Source organism: Nuphar pumila, chromosome 11, assembly GCF_984573655.1.
Source record: "Nuphar pumila chromosome 11, dmNupPumi1.hap1.1, whole genome shotgun sequence".
In the NCBI taxonomy this organism is placed as follows: domain Eukaryota; kingdom Viridiplantae; phylum Streptophyta; class Magnoliopsida; order Nymphaeales; family Nymphaeaceae; genus Nuphar; species Nuphar pumila.
In genome coordinates this window covers 21,797,402-21,810,098 of record NC_143259.1, presented here as the reverse complement: position 1 = coordinate 21,810,098, position 12,697 = coordinate 21,797,402, and positions in this window count along the sequence as shown.

The window sequence follows — 12,697 nt, the reverse complement described above, 5'->3', positions numbered from 1 at the left end:
ATATATATATATATATATATATATATATATATATATATATATATATATATATATATATATATATATATATATATATCAATTTAATCAATGAAACCAGTCAATTAAAATGAATTTCTACCTGTCCACGAGCACCAAACCTTCATTCTCGCTTCGAGCTCTTTGTCGAAGCATGCACTTTCTCCTACGTATGGACAATAACAGCTACATGACCCTCACTTATATATGCTTCCTAAGAAGCGTCCACATTAACCTCAGTTTCTTAGTCAGGTACCTCCTCTGCCCTCTCATCACTGCCACTATAGGTGATCGTATCTCCAGGTTCATTTATCTGAGCATTGAGGTTAGCAACAACCTCATAGCCAGCTAATGGGTCACCCTCTACCTCCTTAAATGTTTCTAGAATGAGCGACAAGATTGTACCAACAAACTGCTCAAATTTTTTTGCACATTCTGCCTTAGATATGGGCTACAATGAAACTTGCAATTGTTCATTGTACGACAATTCATGTTGTGCGTCCAACTAACTGCTTGAACACAGCTGCATGTAATTATTAATGGTGCATTTTTTTATGGAAAATGTCAGACACCCACATTTTTGGTAATGGATGTGGCTCCCTCTCTATTTACTTATGCACACTAAGTTGTGCTTCCAAATTACCAGGATGACCCAGTTCATAGTTCTTCATTGGCTTTTGTTGTTGTATTTGAGAAATTTTAGATGATGTGGATGTGATCTTTTTTTCTTATTGGCCATATTGTATTAATAAACAAATTCAAATTTTTCTACAATAACAATACAAGGCTTATTAAACAAGCATTTCATTTCAAGCCAAAAAATAAAAGTGAACATTGTTTTATTCAGTTGTTAAACAAAATGTAACAGTGTTTGATTCAGCCGTTGAACAAAAGGGAATAATACACTTACTGAAAAAACATATTAACGATGGTTTAGCAGCGATGAAATATCTCTGATGAATAGTTGCCAAAAATATTTAACGAAAATAGTTGTCGAAAGCGGAGCAAGTTGGGGACCACTGCTTGGGGGACAAAAAAAAAACCTAGATTATATGAAAATAATCAGGATGGGGAGCACGATGAGTTTATATATGATTCAAGAAATTCATAAAAAAAAGAGATTAAATCAGTCAATTGCAATGAATTTATATCTCAATTTAATCAATGAAATCAGTCAATTAAATATATGTGCTTTAAAAAACATTTAAAAAAAACATTATGCTTATCGAAAATAATAAAAAAGCATTTCATTTCAAGCCAAAAAATAAAAGTGAACATTGTTTTATTCAGTTGTTAAACAAAATGTAACAATGTTTGATTCAGCCGTTAAACAAAAGGGAATAATACACTTACTGAAAAAACATATTAACGATGGTTTAGCAGCGATGAAATATCTCTGATGAATAGTTGCCAAAAATATTTAACGAAAATAGTTGCCGAAAGCGGGGCAAGTTGGGGACCACTGCTTGGGGGACAAAAAAACCCCTAGATTATATGAAAATAATCAGGTTGGGGAGCACGATGAGTTTATATATGATTCGAGAAATTTATAAAAAATAAGAGATTAAATCAGTCAATTGCAATGAATTTATATCTCAATTCAATCAATGAAATCAGTCAATTGCAATGAATTTCTACATGTTGCACACCTACATGACAAACTAATCCATTGCATTCATGTATAGTAGTAATATATATATATATATATATATATATATATATATATATATATATATATATATCAATTTAATCAATAAAATCAGTCAATTGAAATGAATTTCTACCTATCCACGAGCACCAAACCTTCTTTCTCGCTATGACCTCGTTGTTGAAGCATGTACTTTCTCTTGCGTATGGAGAGTAACATCGGACCCCTGAGCGGTGTTCGCATCCGACCCAACTACATGACCCTCACTTATATCTACTTCCTAAGGAGCGTCCACATTAACCTCAACTAGGGGTGGCAAAACCTGACACGACCAGCCAACCCGCCTCTTAGGCGGGTTCGGGTTTGGCTTAAACTAACCCGTTTAATAAACGGGTCGACCCGCCTAACCCGTTTATTAAACGGGTCGGGTTCGTGTTAGGGGTATGCCAACCCTCCAACCCGGTTGGCCCGTTTAATAAACGGGTCGGGGTCGGGTTCGCCTATTTACCCTAATTCAAGTCCTTCACTTCGCTCTTCTTCTTGCCCTAATTCACGCCTTAATCTTCTACCCCTGACTCCTTCTTCTTTGTGTGCACGACTTGCCTCTCTCTGTAGGCCATGGCCAGTGGCCTCCGTCCCGTTTGCCTCCTCTTACGCCGCGTTGGCGTCGTTCGAAGGCCTGAGGCCCTCATGGGTTAGGGTTTTGTCCCTCAGCCACGACGGTCTAGCGCTGGAAAAGCCGACCTCCAGGAGACTCTCTGTGAGGGCAGCAACCGCCTCTCTCCGTAGGCCGTGGCCACCATTCTGTTCGCCTTCTCTTCCGCCACTCTGCCGCCATTCGAAGGTCTCAGGCCCTCGCAGGTTAGGGTTTCATCCCTCATCCACAACGGTCTAGCACTGGAGAAGTCGGCCTTCGGGAGACTCTCCGTGAGGACAGGAACCGTCATCGCGCCCAAGGTATTTAGAGTGCTCTCCCCAACCCGTTTACCCGACCCGACCCGTTTATTAAATGGGCTAGGCGGGTCGTGCTGGGTTACCTGTTTAATAAATGGGTCGGGTTCGTGTTTGCCATAGCCGACCCATTTAATAAACGGGTCGGGTTCGTGTTGAGGTATGCTGACCCGCCAACCCGACCCGCCGACCCGACCCGATTGCTACCCCTAACCTCAACCCCTTAGTCAGGTACCTCCTCCGCCCTCTCACCATTGCCACTACAGGTGGTCGTATCTTCAGCTTTATTTATCCGAGCATTGAAGTTAGCAAAAACCTCATATCCAGCTAATGGGTCACCCTCTCCCTCCTTAGATGTTTCCAGAATGAGAGACAAGATTGTATCTACAAACTGCTTAACTTTTCCTGAACATTCTGCCTTAGATATGGAACACATTGAAACTTGCAATTGTTCATTGTACGACAATTCATGTTGTGCATCCAACTCACTGCTTGAACACAACTGCACGTAATTATTAATGGTGCATTTTTTATAGAAAATGTCCGACACCCACATTTTTGGTAATGGATGTGGCTTCCTCTCTATTCACTTATGAACACTAAGTTGTGCTTCCAAATTACCAGAATGACCCAGTTTGTAGTTATTTATTGGCTTTTGTTGTTGTGTTTGAGAAATTTTAGATGATGTGGGTGTGATCTTTTTTTCTTATTGGCCATATTGTATTAATAAACATATTCAAATTTTTCTACAATAACAATACAAGGCTCATTGAACAAGCATTTCAAAAAACAAACAACATATTTTCATTTTAAAAAGCATTTAAAAACACATTAGACTTATCGAAAATAATAAAAAAGCATTTCATTTCAAGCCAAAAAATAAAAGTGAACATTGTTTTATTCAGTTGTTAAACAAAATGTAATAGTGTTTGATTTAGCTGTTAAACAAAAGGGAATATTACGCTTACCGAAAAATATGTTAACGATGGTTCAACAGTGATGAAATATCTTTGATGAATAGTTGCTAGAAATAGTTGCCAAAAATATTTAATGAAAATAGTTGCCGAAAGTGGGGTCGGTTGGGGACCACTGCTTGGGGGACAAAAAAAACCTAGATTATATGAAAATAATCAGGTTGGGGAGCACGGTGGGTTTATATATGATTCAAGAAATTCACAAAAACTAAGAGATATTGCATATTTGTCATGGTTTCATAGATATTTAAGTACAATATTTATGATACTCGGAGATTCACAAATAACTTTATGCGAGAGCATGCAATATATGCGAAAAGTAAGCTATTTGCAAAATTAGTAGCAAGTGTTTCACACATAAATTTATGTGATTTTGAAAAGTATATGTGAAACCGTAGGATATTTGTGAGAGGTATTTCACAAATATAGTTATGCAAAATATTTTATTATATGTGAAAGAATAAGATATTTGTGATTTTGGTGGTTTTAGTTTTATCAAAATTTTATAAATAAATTTATGTGAGGTCATGGGGTTTAAATTTGCATAAAAAACCTGCGATTTTGGATTTAAGTGGGTGTTGGGCGTAGCCAACGGCCAGTACAATTTTATCTCAAAAGGCCTAAATTCGTAGTTGCAAAGAGTAAAAAGGTCCTAACGGTGTTAGACATTTACAATTTTGGAAATCAAGAGAATATAAAAAATTACAGGATTTTTAGAGAATTGAATCAAATTACCCGGACAGTACGATCATTTTGCATTTTTTTTGTGATCTAAATAGTTTGTTTAATAAAAAAAACTAGTTTTGGATCTTAGCATTACGATGTATGTGAAGGATTTACAAGGGTGTCAAACATCAATGACTCATAATGCACTAAGATCTCACCTTAAAATATAACGATTTATATTATTTTATTTCAATATACACTATTTGAGAGCATGATTTCTACATCCATAGGGTTGGATTGAATAAGATAGATGTTCTTGACCTTGGTGCATACATAGGCATACAAAGACTTGGACAACCCATCCAACTTATCTATATTCACACATACCATCAGTTCGAATATGAGCTCTCACTCAGTATGGTAGGAGCAGTTTGTGCACGTTACCATGTAATGAGACATTGCAAGTTTGAAACCTACTGTAAATAAGTGGTTGAGTAATTGGTAGGGGTCGGCCCAACCCCATATGCTTCTATCCCAAATCGTCCATTGAAATAATCAAATGATCAAAATAGCCTTATAATTGTGATCTAAATATTTTTTTTAGAAAATGACCGTATTGTATGAGTAATTTGACATGATTCTCTAAAAACCCTATAATTTTTTTATATTATCCCGATATCCAAAAGCATAAATAGTTGACATCGTTAAGACCTGTTTACCCTTTGCGATTGAGAATTTAGGCCTTTTTGTGATAAAATTGTATCGCCCGTCGACTATCTAAAAAACTCACTTAAATCCAAAATCCCAGGTTTATTTTTGTGAATTTAGACCTCATGAACTCACATAAATTTATTTGTGAAGTTTTGATGAAATTGAAACCATCAAAATCGCAAATATCCTACTTTTTTGTATATAATAAAATATTTTACATAAATATATTTGTGAAACACCTCACAAATATCCTACTATTTTATATATACTTCCCAAAATTGATTAAATTTATGTAAGAAACACGTATCACTAATTTTGCAAATAGCTTACTTTTTCACATATATTGAATGCTCTCGTATGAAGTTATTTGTGAATCTCTAGATATCACAAATATCACACTTAAATATTTGCAAAATTATGACAAATATGTGATATCTCTTATTTTTTGCAAATTTCTTAAATCATATATAAACCCATTGTGGATTTTTGCATATAACAATCTAAATGACAATGAATGTAGGCAAATAGATATTTAAATAATTCAAACATTCAAATGATTTGAAAACATATAAACATATAAACATATAAACAACGATGTTGTATATAAATCATTCAACAGTGCTTTCAACTTGAACATATAAATCATTTAAACATTCAAAAGTGGTTTTTGTTTAAACATTCAATAGTGATTTTAGTTTTACATTCAAATCATTTAAATGTTCAATCAATGATATTATATACAAATGAATGACAAACAAAGGACTTTATATAATTCATTCATAGAAATATTCAAATGACATTATATATAAATGAATGAGTTACAATGTTGATTGTCAAATATATATAAAAAAATAATCAAATGAATTTCTATAGTTGAGGATATTATAATTATTGTGATCGTAGCTCCTCGATGACCTTATTTGTGTTCTCCAGAAGGCCAAAGCTTGAGTACATATCATATCCTCTCGAGTACATACCATATTCTTTAACACGCTAATTTTTTCAAGTGCAAGAGTCAACTCTCCCTCCGATCCACTTACGGATATACGATGCATGGATCAACTTCTCACCAGTGTCGACGAATAAGCCTGAGCCAAAGAAGTATAACAAAAATGCTCTCATCGTCTTGTCTATCATATTACTGTTCTTCCCTCCAACACACGGTAGTTTTGTATTCATCCTTCTCGCCTTATTGGGGTCATAATTGCTCATAAGCCATGAAAACTTGATCTTATCTATTTCGAATGCATCATTATTTTCTTGCAAATATATGTCACATAAGTGCTTAAAATTTTTCCACAGTTGTCCAATAACTAGCTCTCCATGACACTTTAATCTAGTGATTCGTGTCACGTCCTCCAACATGATGGTTATCTCAAGATCTTTGAACTGGAATGTGTTGGTTATTAGATTCCAAAATTGCACAATGGCTTTTAAAAGTTGAACTAAAAAATTGACTATTGTTCCATGGTGCGATCTCGAAGAATTTTCAAAAATATGTTCGATCCACCAACTCTTTCGCTTCCATCATTAGTGTTAAAAACCATTGGTGTACTTGGTTCTAGTAGAACCGATGCATGCAAGATGTTGGCTCTTCTTAATCGATTGGCTGAGAATCCTACAATACAAATTAATTTTACTCAAATCAGTCAATTTCAAGGAATTCATATATAGTAGCAATATATATATATATATATATATATATATATATATATCAATTTAATCAATGAAATTTATCAGTTGCAATGGATTTTTGCATGTTGCATACATACATGACAAATTAATCAATTGCATTCACACACACACACACACACACACACACACACACACACACACACACACACACATATATATATATATATCAATTTAATCAATGAAATTTATCAGTTGCAATGGATTTTTGCATGTTGCATACATACATGACAAATTAATCAATTGCATATATATATGTGTGTGTGTGTGTGTGTGTGTGTGTGTGTGTGTGTGTGTGTGTAATGCATTTCTTAGCCCCCCTTTTTCATTTGGTCTTGTTAGGGCCCTTCAAAAATCATAGTTTTAAGTATTTTTTTGCATGTCTAACACCATAGAAGTTATCTATAAGTTTTGTTCAGTGGGTACTGGCTTTTGGATCGCCAGAATCTGGCCTGTATACATGTTTTTCTAGTGATACAAAATCAATGGCTATGAAGGTGCCAGTTTTTTCTAGCTCATAAAAATATGTATTTTTATAAAAAAAATGATCCAAGAGTCAATTCTCACTAAATCAATCATGGTAAACAATCTAGCAGTTTAGATCTATAATAAAACACTTAAAACCTATAGGGTAGAATGGGGCAAAATGAGAAATGGGGCCTAATATGTTCAGTTCTCTCTCTCTCGATATATATATATATATATATATATATATATATATATATATATATATATATATATATATATATCAATTTAATCAATAAAATCAATTAATTATAATGAATTTATACATGTTAAACACCTACATGATAAACTAATCAAATTCATTTAGGTATAGTAGTAATATATATATATATATATATATATATATATATTTAGTCAATGAAATCAGTCAATTGCAATGAATTTCTACATGTTGCACACCTACATGACAAACTAATCCATTGCATTAATGTAATCAATCAATTATAATAAATTTTTACGTGTTGCACACACATGATAAACTAATCAATTACATTCATTTATAGTAGTAGTAGTATATATATATATATATATATATATATATATATATATATATATATATATATATATCAATTTAATCAATGAAATCAATCAATTGAAATGAACTTCTACCTATCCACGAGTACCAAACCTTCTTTCTCGCTATGTCCTCTTTGTTGAAGCATGCACTTTCTTTTGTGTATGGAGAGTAACATCGGACTCCTAAGCGGTGTTAGCATCCAACCTAGCTACATGTTCTTCACTTATATCTACTTCCTAAGAAGCATCCACATTAACCTCAACCCCTTAGTCAGGTACCTCCTCCGCCCTCTCACCACTTCCACTACAGGTGACCGTATCTCCAGTTTCATTTATCCGAGCATTGAAGTTAGCAACAACCTCATAGCCAACTAATTGGTCACCCTCTCCCTCCTTAGATGTTTCCATAACGAGAGACAAGATTGTATCTACAAACTGCTCAACTTCTTCTGCACATTCTGCCTTAGATATGGAACACATTGAAACTTGCAATTATTCATTGTACGCAATTCATGTTGTGCATCCAACTCATTGCTTGAACGCAACTATATGTAATTATTGATAGTGCATTTTTTGTGGAAAATGTCTGACACCCACATTTTTGGTAATGGATGTGGCTCCCTCTCTACCCATATATGCACACTAAGTTGTTTTTCCAAATTATCAGTCAGTTTATAGTTCTTCGTTGGCTTTTGTTGTTGTGCTTGAGAAATTTTAGATGATGTGGGTGTGATCTTCTTATTCTTTTTTGCCATATTGTATTAATAAGCAAATTCAATTTTTTTTACAATAGCAATACAAGGATTATTGAACAAGCATTTCAAAAAATAAACAACATATTTGCATTTCAAAAGACATTAAAAAAAAAAGAAACATTGTGCTTACCGAAAATAAAAATAAAAACATTTCAATTCAAGCCAAAAAAATAAAAGTGAACATTGTTTTATTCAGTTGTTAAACAAAATGTAACAGTGTTTGATTCAACCATTAAACAAAAGGGAATATTATGCTTACCAAAAAAACACATTATCGATGGTTCAACAACGATGAAATATGTCTGATGAGTAGTTGCTAGAAATAGTTGCCAAAAATATTTGACAAAAATAATTGCCGAAAGTGGGGCTGGTTGGGGACCACTGCTTGGGGGACAAAAGACAAAAAAAAACCTAGATTATATGAAAATAATCAGGATGGGAACCACGGTGGGTTTATATATGATTCAAGAAATTTGCAAAAAATAAGAGATATTGTATATTTATCATAGTTTTGCAGATATTTAGGTATGATATTTGTGATACCTGAAGATTCACAAATAACTTCATGCGAGAACATGTAATATATGCAAAAAAATAAGCTATTTGCAAAATTAGTAGCAAGTGTTTCACACATAAATTTATCTGATTTTGAAAAGTATATGTGAAATTGTAGGATATTTGTGAGAGGTGTTTCACAAATATATTTGTGCAAAATATTTTATTATATGCGAAAGAGCAGGATATTTGTGATTTTGGTGGTTTCAGTTTCATCAAAATTTTACAAATAAATTTATGCGAGTTCGTAGGGTTTAAATTTGCATAAAAAACCTATGATTTTGGATTTAAGTGGGTGTTGGACATAGCCGACGGCTAATACAATTTTATATCAAAAAGACCTAAAGTCGTAGTTGCGAAGAGTAAAAAGGTCCTAACGATGTCGGATATTTGCAATTTTGGACATCGAGAGAATATAAAAAATTATAGGATTTTTAAAGAATTGGGTCAAATTACCGGTATAGTTCTGTCATTTTCTTCAGTCATTTTCTATTTTTTTTTGTGATTTAAATAGTTTGTTTAATAAAAAATCTAGTTTTGGATCTTAGCATTACAATGTATGTGAAGGATTTACAAGGGTGTCAAACATCAACGACTCATAATGCACTAAGATTTCACCTTAAAATATAATGATTTATATGATTTTATTTCAATATACAAGATTTGAGAGCATGATTTTTGCATCCATAGGGTTAGATTGAATAAGATAGATGTTGTTGACCCTGGTGCATACATAGGCATACGGAGACTTGGACAACCCATCCAACTTCTCTATATACACACATACCATCACTCCTAGTATCGGTTTACTAAGAGAAAGGCAGTCCCTTTTTTGCTTTTCTACAATGAAATAAGGGTTTTGGTACGAGTACCGAGTTCATTTTCTAGTGGTCCATGATCATCCTGGTTGTTGGAGCTATAATAAAATTTCCTGCATGAAGAGACAGAACAGAGAACAACACATCTAACCTTGAGGTTTCTGGATCTGAATATGGAGGGGATCCAACTGGGGTTTCAGGCTCACTAAATTCTGAAGCTATCATGGAAGCTGGATCCATTGATTAAGACTGATCCCATTCATCAAGAGAGGAAATATCAGTGGTTCCTTGACTACTTTCAGAGCCCATGTCAGTTTTCTTCAAAATGCTAGGAGGAAAAACCTCTAAACTTTTCGAAAAAAATATTGCACTTTCATGTACTTATTCTTTAACAAATATTTTTCATTTCAAGAATTGCTAACCTGTTCCAGCCTAGGATGCATCTGCTCTGGCCCCTGATAAGCTCAAACCAAGTTGTAAGCAAACAAGTTAGATCCAGTTCAAACACACAATATCAATGACACAGGCCATGTGCAAACAATGAACTGAATTTGGTATCATGTTTGGGATTTGGAACATGAGCTACAGGAAAATCTGAAACATGAGTTACAGAGTTTCTGGACCCTTCCAGCATCCCTATCTACATCTTTGTTAGTATTCAAAACTAACAAGTTTGTGATAACTTAAAGGGATGTTAATAGATTGGATTTTATCCGATATTCGACTGAATCTGACTCTGTTTAGTCAGATTTGATAAGCCAAAACCATATCTGACCATAATCGGATGCTGTTATGGTCTTCATTTTATGCTACTGAACCCAATGAACATTCAAATTCGACGGTTGTCAATATCCTTTTATTTGTAAAAAGCCGGATTTGGTATGAACTTTTAACTGTCTAGATGTGAACCTGAATTTGAATCTGTTGATGGTATGAGCTTTTAATTGTGTAGATGTGAACCAGAATTTGAATCTGTTTCACATCTGATTAGTTAGATATAATATTGACTACATCTCCTGTTTACTTCCCCGGGATAACTAATAATGCCTTCTCTTGGTGTGCAGGAACCCATAGGAAAACAAATGTAAAAATAAAAAAAGGCATCAATCTTGTCTAGAGATGCCAACCAACAACCCCACACACAAAAAAAAGGGGAGATAATTCATAAAGAAGCATGGCACCTTCCTCATGCATGTCCCACAAGAGAAGAACCACAAACAACCATAAACATCAAGAAAGAATCAATCTCCTCCTCCAGTTGTTTCATTCTTTTGAAACCCGTTTGATTTCAACATACTGAAGCAGTTGTACTACCTTGAAATTGAGTGAATTTTGAATCCTTTGTTTGGACCTTGTTTTTTTTTTTTTTTTGCACCCATGAAATCCTTGAACTCTCAATCAATCTTTTATTTGGCTGCAATTTGAGAAGAGCAATAAAGAATATCATAAAACATATTCTTGACCAGTGTCACTGCCACCAAGCAATCACATACATTATATACTACTATTAGGCAGTTTGAAGCAAGCATCAATGGACATACAAATACCTAAATCACCTGTTGCCAAAATAAGCATGAGTTCTTCGTTGCCCCCCACGCCCCCTCCCCCGGTCCGTATCATTGTAAATGTTTTACCTATTGCTGTTTTTATACCATTTTTTACAACCAATCACAGCAAACTAACCAACTCATACAACTGCTTCATTCCAATACTTACCAAGCAAGGGTTGCTGAATCACAATCTCACTCTGTTCTATACATTCCACCTATGCTGAACCCCCTTTTAGCTGTCATCACGCCAAGTAACACACCTATATGCACACGATACCAACTGTGCATTTCTATGAATGACAATATTGCTCAATCACAATGCTACTCTCTTCCATGGTTACACGAGAAGCTGAATCGGGGAAGCAAGTGTTAAAAAGTAGTATGAAGCGAGAAGCGGGATATATGATTACGAAGCGATTGTACAAGTGAATGAAAAAATGAAAAGGAAACACATATAAAGCACTGTAAAGCATGGCTGAAGCCACATAAAAAATCAGGTGAACATAAATATTAAACAATATGAAACCAACATGCAAGCTTGTTACAAAAAAGGCATAAATTTTTTTTTTTATGTCGTGAAATAATCGTCACAGGTTCGAGCATGACCTTTTTCTTTTACATGTTATTAAAAGAAGGAATAAAATTTTAAATTTATAAGGCCTTGTCCGGTCGAGAAGTGGGAAAGCGAAGGTTAGTTTCAGAATATAGACTTTGGACTATCAAAAGAACGAGTGTCGAACCAACACACACTCATGTTTCTCTAAGACGTATTACGCCCCCATGCTTGAGAAAATCTATGGTGTCTGTGATCGAGTAAGCAAAAATTTGATTGGTGACAAAAACCTTTATAAAAAAAAAAGTATTTGTACCAGCATCAGGTCTATTTTGGATTGTCTTACATCATTTGAGTACCTTTTGTGATACAAAGCAGATCAGTGTTCGGGCCGGAACACTTAATTTGTCTAAGATAAAACACTAATAATGGAATTTAAGTCATTGGGGTAAATAGATGCTGGTACCACGTGAAGGGGGTCGGAATCGAGTCCTGCTGGGTAGGAGCATGCCGTGTTGCTTTCTTGAGGTAGGTCCTGATGACCAAACTAGTAAACCCATGGTCCAATACCCTTATATTTGGGTCTTAGATCCAATACATGTCGTTAGAGAACCCAAAATGCCACTCAATAACAAGTCTATTACAAGTGAATTGTCTCTCAGAGCTGCATACTCCAGATTATCAGATTCACCCACAATACTCAAACTGGAAATTTTCGCCAACATACTGAAATGGCAATAAATGAAGGCCAAAATAACGAGAATAAAA